The 7,112-nt window shown below is 46.5% G+C and overlaps 1 protein-coding gene across 3 annotated transcripts in view; it reads right to left on the reverse strand.

The window, feature by feature from the left end:
• Window positions 1–7,112, reverse strand: part of FBXO15 (F-box protein 15) — a 210,535-nt gene that overhangs the window by 133,777 nt on the left and 69,646 nt on the right. The window lies entirely within an intron of this gene.

The raw sequence follows: 7,112 nt of genomic DNA on the forward strand, positions 1-7,112 counted from the left end.
GCGCCAGCGGGTCTGCCCCTTCCAGGGGGGAGGTCATTGCAGGACCACCGATTGTGCTACTTGGAATTAAGCGGCGTCGGCAACTTCAACAAGAAGTTGGCCTAAATTCCAACTTGCCTTAAAAACTTCATTTACGTCGAAACACAAAGCTCCCCAGCTCACGCGGCACCTCTGAAAGGTGGTTCAAGTCACACGTGGTGACCAGGGCTGAGAACCTCCATGCAGAAGCTGCCGGCATTAACTATGATCTGTGGAATGTCTCCTTGCCCCGAGGGAAGGGTGCCCCTAAAGTTACTTTTCCTGGGGGCTAACATGGCAGAGATTTCCTCATCCGTGGAAAAGTCTGCACTGATGTTTTAGGCAGCCAGGCAGTTCATACAAGCTAAGTGTGAAAATGCTTTTCGAGAATCTCTCTTTTCATTTGGCACGTTTGAGGAAAAGAAAAGCCGAAATCCACTGTCATAAGAGTAGAAGAAAATTCACTGCAAAATGTCCTTATGTCCTATTTTTCTTCTTTACTGGTGGGTGTTAGCATCAGACCAAGGGTCTAATGATCTCATCTTCCAGGGGCTTGCAATTCTAAGTTCGTGGCACCTCCCTTACCCAGATCTCATCTCACTTTAGGGCTGGTAAGTAGCACTGATCCCTCTTCCCATCACTTGGTTTTATTTCCTAGAGAGAGTCCCATGGAGCTGGTTGCTCAAAAAACAATCATTTGTTTCAGGGCTATTAAGGAGTTTCCATTAAAAGAAATGGACCAAGGCAGGCATCATTTTTCTAGGGTGAAAAGAGAAATTGTCATGAGAGGCAGCCACGGCGGAGCCGGTGGGCAGGGGGAGGCGCGTTCGTCCTCCCGGCTGCCTGCAAGGTCAGGGCGTGCTGGCCTGGGATGCCCTGCATCTTGGTCCTGCCTAGTCAGTGCAAATCAAGCGGAACCGCCCCCCTCCCCCTCCAGCCTGGCCAGGTCCCTCCCTCACTCTGAGGCCGTGCGACTCTGCTAACGGAGTGATGAATTCTTTGGACAACATCGATTTGGCGCCGGTGGGTCAGCATTGTGCTGGGCACCGGAGACCTAGAAACACTCTAGACACACAGTTCCTGCTGCGTCCGGTGGAAGGAGATGGACAATTAAGACGTAAGCAAATGAAAAACGAGATCGCATCAGCGAAGGACGGTTCAGCGGGTCCAGGGGGCTCAGAGCGTCTCGGGGGTGGAGGTGGCCGCCTGTAGACTGCGTGTCCAGGGCCCCTCTCCGTGGACGTGCTCTTTGTGCCAGACGCTGCGCGGCCCCCAGAGAGGACCGCGTGCGGAGCTCTGGACTGGAGCCCTAACGCGGGCGTTGGTCCATCTCTCGCCTCCGCCCCCAAAATGCAACCTGGCAAAACCACGAGGTTCAGAAAGTGAGACTCAACAACGCTGCCCGCACCTTGTCAAAGTGACGGAGTAGGCGGTCCTCGTTAATGCCTGTGGTCGCAGGTAATGTTAATACCTCCCCCCGAGCTGCACACAGCCCCCCAAATGGACCAATTTCGATTGTAAACTGTCAGTTCATTCTAAATAGGGTGCGCCTCGCCTGGGCCTGTCTCTGCCCTCATCGACACCTGCCCTCCAGATGGGACCTCGGAGAGGACCTGATTCCACCTCTTGGCTATTGTGAACAGTGCTGCCGTGAAGACTGGAGATCTAGAATCTCTTCAAGGTCCTGGTTTCAGTTCTTTTGGATCAATACCCAGAAGTGGGATTGCCGGATCATATGACAGTTCTAAGTACAACCAGAAGTTGAGAGGAAGTATGGTTCCACTTATATGAGGTTTAAAATAGTCAAATTCATAGAACCAAAGAGTAGAACAGTGGCTGCCAGGGGCTGGGGGAGGGGCAACCGGAGCTGCTAATCAAGGGCATTAAAGTCTCAGTGAAGCAAGATGAGTAAGTTCTAGGGACCGGGGAAACCACACTGTGGCTCCATCCGCCTGCAGTAACCCCAACGTACCTCCGTCTAAAACAGTGCATGGCCCGCTTCAAATCTGTTAAGAGGGCAGATCCCACGTTGTGTTCTTACCACAATGAAATGAAATTTAAATATAAAAAAGAAAGGACTTGACAACTAATTCACACAGAAGTGTTAGTACTGGTAATGGCAAAGCGGTTCACCACTTAGATGCATTTGTATTAACACTAGGATAGGGTTTCAGGCAGGGGGTGCAGCTTCCTGGCACTCCTTGAAACACCCTGTGACAACACTCCCCTTCTGCCTGCAGAAGGATGTCCCCAGCACAGAGACCCACTCAAGAAACCATCATCCCTGCTGACATAGAGTCCCCGTTACAGTCCTTTCAAAGGGAATTTAACCAAAGCCACCAGCAGGTTGAACGTGTGTGTGTGTGTGTGTGTGTGTGTGTGTGTGTGAGAGTCAGCTAGTCGGCAGGTCAGCGATGTCTACCAACCACCCACTGGGACGCGAACGTCACCAGCAAGGGTGCTGACAAGTGGCGCTAACATGGAACCCACCCAAATTCACGGTCAAAAAGCACAGTGAGCGTCCACGCTGCGCCTGCATTCTGGAATGTAACGTGTGTTCCATACAGTGTAAAACACCTGACTAATTTATTTATCTTTCTTCTAAGAGCAATTCTAAGGGAGCAAAACAAGTTAGAAGGCAGAGGGCTTGGGTCTGGAGGTAATTTATTCAGACTTCATAACTCTCTAAGGATAATAAAAGGCAGTAAATCCTAAACTAAACAGAGTCAGCGGCAGGGAGCCGCTCAAAATTTATTCTATTCTAGATTAGCAACGATTAAATCATACCGTGAATTATTTTAAAATGCAGTGATTTTCAGTACTGCATGCGTTGCAAACGTTCAGTTTTCTTCTTCAGTTTTAAACAAAGGACACAATCCCTTCATTTCTTTCGACAATAGTTCTTAGATGTTTCTTCGCCGTCACAGCTGAGAAAGAGCTTTCTCGGCTGAAATACAACTTCTGCATCCATAAAGCAAGTAAATTTGTTCTCTATTACATATAACTATAACGCATGAGAATGAACATGATTTTGCAAGCTAGGAACTTTCCGTGAATTTTACAAGGGCATTGAAACTTTCCATGAATTTAGTGAGAATTTAAAGAGCCATCTGCATAGACAAAGCTGAGAGATTAATTACTGAATGTAGAGCAAACTAGAGAGGTGGGGTGCCCCCACCTCCCGGGTTTCCCCTGCACCCCCAACGTCCCTGTGGGCTGATACCATCCTCCAGGAAAGGCCTAAGAGGAGGAAAGCAGGGAGCCTTGGGTCCTGACAGTCAGTCCGGGATGGAGCTGGACTACAGCAGGCTCTGAGACCAAGGGGCGAGGCAGATGAGCAGACAGCATTGGTCCTGCCCCTGTGGCTCCCCTCCCCAAGCCCCTCCCCAAGGATTTCGTCTTTTCAGGATGCTAGTACGAAGTGGAGAGCCTTCTGCATCCAGCACAGCTCCAAATGTAGGTTCCCAGTAAGTATTCATGGAATTGAATGCATTTCCATTTGAGAAATATACAGTGAAGAGGTGGCACTATTTACAATAGCCAGGACATGGAAGCAACCTAAATGTCCATCAACAGAAGAATAGATAAAGAAGATGTGGTACATATATACAATGGAATATACTCAGCTATAAAAAGGAACGAAATTGGGTCATTTGCAGGGACGTGGAGGGACCTAGAGACTGTCATACAGAGTGAAGTAAGTCAGAAGGAGAAAAACAAATATCGTATATTAACGCATATATGTGGAATCTAGAAAAATGATACAGATGATCTTATTTGCAAAGCAGAAATAGAGACACAGACGGAGAGAACAAATGTATGGATACCAAGGGGGGAAAGGAGGAGTGGGATGAATTGGGAGATTGGGATTGACATACATACACTCTAGATACTATGTATAAAACAGATAACTAATGAGAACCTGCTGTATAGCTCAGGGAACTCTACTCACTGCTCTGTGGTGACCTAAATGGGAAGGAAATCCAAAAGAGAGGGGATATATGTGTACGTAGAGCTGATTCACTTTGCTGCACAGCAGAAACTAACACAACATTGTAAAGCAGCTATACTCCAATAAAAATGAAGAGCTGAGAATCCTCCAAAGGTCTTTGTGCTATCAGTTAAAACAACGTATAAATGCTGAGTGAAGCTCATGTTGGCCCGTCCATGTGAGACATGAGACAGGCACTTACACGTGAGGCCATGTGCGTGCATTTTGGAACATTCAGCTCTGACACACGGGTCTTGGGTGCCCCACTGCCTTCTTCCTTCCCCAGGGCACAGGGGCCCCCAGACCCCACCCTCCAAAGCTGCACATTCAGCGACCCACCCCTACTCCACACCACTTACTTCAGCCCTAATTTATGGCAATTAGGGCAATAACATTCTATTTATATCAGAACCCTCAGGAAATCTCTACAGTGTTTTTTATATGTTTAAGTTAATATATAGTAAAATTACATAGTTCTTATTTTAGAATATGAGATTAGTCATTCCCGACAAATCTTTGCCTCCTTTTCTATAAAGTCCCAAAGTAAAGACCCCTCCTCTCAGTACTGCTCAGAGGTAGATGCCTGGACCCAGCCGGTCCCCACCTGCCTGTGATAGTAGAGACTCGGGACCCAAAGCAAGAGCAGCAGGTACTTAACAAGGTCATCGTCCTGGGTTTGCTACACATTACAGCTCAGGGTGGCCCTGAGGCAGACCCCTCGGTGGGAGGATGTGACAGGAAGCATATGGACCATGCGATTTCCCTCAAATTGTCTTAAACATTTCCTATGTCCAAAAGCACATACTAAGGAAAGTATCTTAGGTGGTATATAACATACTAGAAGAGATTTTTCACAGAAAGCTGGATAACTATACATCTGAAATGGCTTAAATACAATCCTTCTTAAAGACAGGAAGTTGACTAGATGATTTATTAGAATAACTCCCCACAGTAATACATATAAACCATTTCAAACAGAAGCATCCTGTTTTCTTTAAATGCCCTACAAGTAAGAATCTATGTGCTTTCCTTATTAGCTTCTGTGGGAAAGCTTGTAAGTTCTGTTACTAGTAAGAGAAGTAATAGAAGTGGTAATATTTACTAGTAGTAGAAGTTCTACTTCTAATCTCCAAGTGTTTCTAAACTTTTGTGAAGGTCATAGGCCTTGCTGAGAATCTTCTGAAAGTCACAGACATCCTCCTCAGTGTGGTGGACGGATGTACATATGTATTTTGATTAAATAAATACAAATAGGGCCTCCCTGGTGGCGCAGTGGTTGAGGGTCCGCCTGCTGATACAGGGGACGCGGGTTCGTGGCCCGGTCCGGGAAGATCCCACATGCCACGGAGCGGCTGGGCCCGTGGGCCATGGCCGCTGAGCCTGCGCGTCTGGAGCCTGTGCTCCGCAACGGGAGAGGCCACAGCAGTGAGAGGCCCGCGTACCGAAAAAAAATAATAATAATAATAAATAAATAAATACAAATAAATATTCATAGCCTGATTATAAAATATAAAGAATGATTGTTATGGGTTGTATTGTGTCCTCTCAAAATTCATATGTTGAAGTCTAATGACCCAGTCCCGGAGAACGTGACCTTGTGCGGAGAGAGGGTCTTTTAAGAGGTGATCAAGTTAAAGTGAGGTCTAGAGTACGGGCCCTGATCCAACATGACTGGTGTCCTTATAAAACAAGGGAAATTTGGACACAGACACAGACAGAGGGAAGACCGATTACAGACGCACAGGGAGAAGGTGCTCATCCACAAGCCAAGGAGAAAGGCCTGGAACGGATGTTTCCCTCGCAGCTCTCAGAAGGAACCAACCCTGCGAGAGCCTTGGTTTTGGACTTCTGGGCCCCAGAACTGTGAGACAATAAATCTCTGTTGTTGAGGCTGCCCAGTCTGTGGTACTCTGTTAGGACAGCCTTAGCAAACCGACACAACAATTTTGTGAAATTCTTTCATGTTAATACGTGTACCTATAATTCGTTTTCCCTGCTGTCTGAACACACCAGAATTTACTTGTCCGTTCTGTTGCTGGTGGACTGGCTCCAGAGTTTTGCAGCGCTGAATGATGCTGCTATGAACATAGTAATGCGTGCTCCCCAGGGGGTAAGTACAAGAAAATGCCCAGGACCGGAACTGCTGGATCAGAAGGTACACGTTTCTCTTCTGCGGATTGTTTGCAAAGTGGATGGACCAATTTTCACACCCACCACTAGGGTATAAAGGGTTCCCTCTGCTCCTCAAACTTGCCGAAACTTAATATCATCACAGTTTTTCACTCTTACCAACCTGCCTGGCATCAAATTGTATCTCATTAGATGGACAGAGAGACAGCTTCATTAACTGACTTACACTTAATATTATCTTCCTCGTTATTTCTGACTTTTATATACTGATTTTTCAACTCATAAAAAAATCCTGTCGTGTGATTCGATGTTAATATCTTCTGTCTTAAAGCTGTCAGCTTATGAGATGGGCATAGCTCCAAATGAGACAACTTGCTAGCAGTCTTCCCAACACTGACCACTCGCACTGACTCCCCAGAATGTTCATCTCCAAGCAAAATTATATGTTCAGGGTGGTCGTCACAATTATAAGACGCAGGCCTGAGCTGGAGAGTTTGTGGAAAACAAGTGCTATGCTGATGTAGTGAGTGTCAATTCACATTTATGGCTATAATTTTTGGTTATTTTATAACTTGGTATAGTTAAGGGTTTGGGGTTTTTTTTTTGTTTTTCATTTTTGATGATGATAAAAGTAAAACTTCTGCATAAATAATTGGAAAAAGACAGAGAGCGTACAGAAAATATACATATAAACCTATAATCACACCACTAGGGAAAATGGCTTTTAAAATCCAGGTGTACACTGCAGTTGATAATCTCCAAAGGTGGCTGCTATCAATTCCTTTTCATCGTGAGGTGCATTCCCCGACCCCGACCCCTTGAATCTGGCCTCGTGACCCGTGCCGACCAATGAATGGGCAGAGGCTATGCTGCGCCAGCTTCGGGTCTAGCCTTTAAGAGATCTGGCAGTCTCTGCCTTTTCCCCCAGAGACAAGGGTCCACCATGTAAAAACCCCCAACCGCCCTGGACCTC

This window comes from Delphinapterus leucas, chromosome 14, assembly GCF_059928025.1.
Source record: "Delphinapterus leucas isolate spDelLeu-1000000601 "Yukka" chromosome 14, BTC_Dleu_Yukka2, whole genome shotgun sequence".
Lineage (NCBI taxonomy): Eukaryota > Metazoa > Chordata > Mammalia > Artiodactyla > Monodontidae > Delphinapterus > Delphinapterus leucas.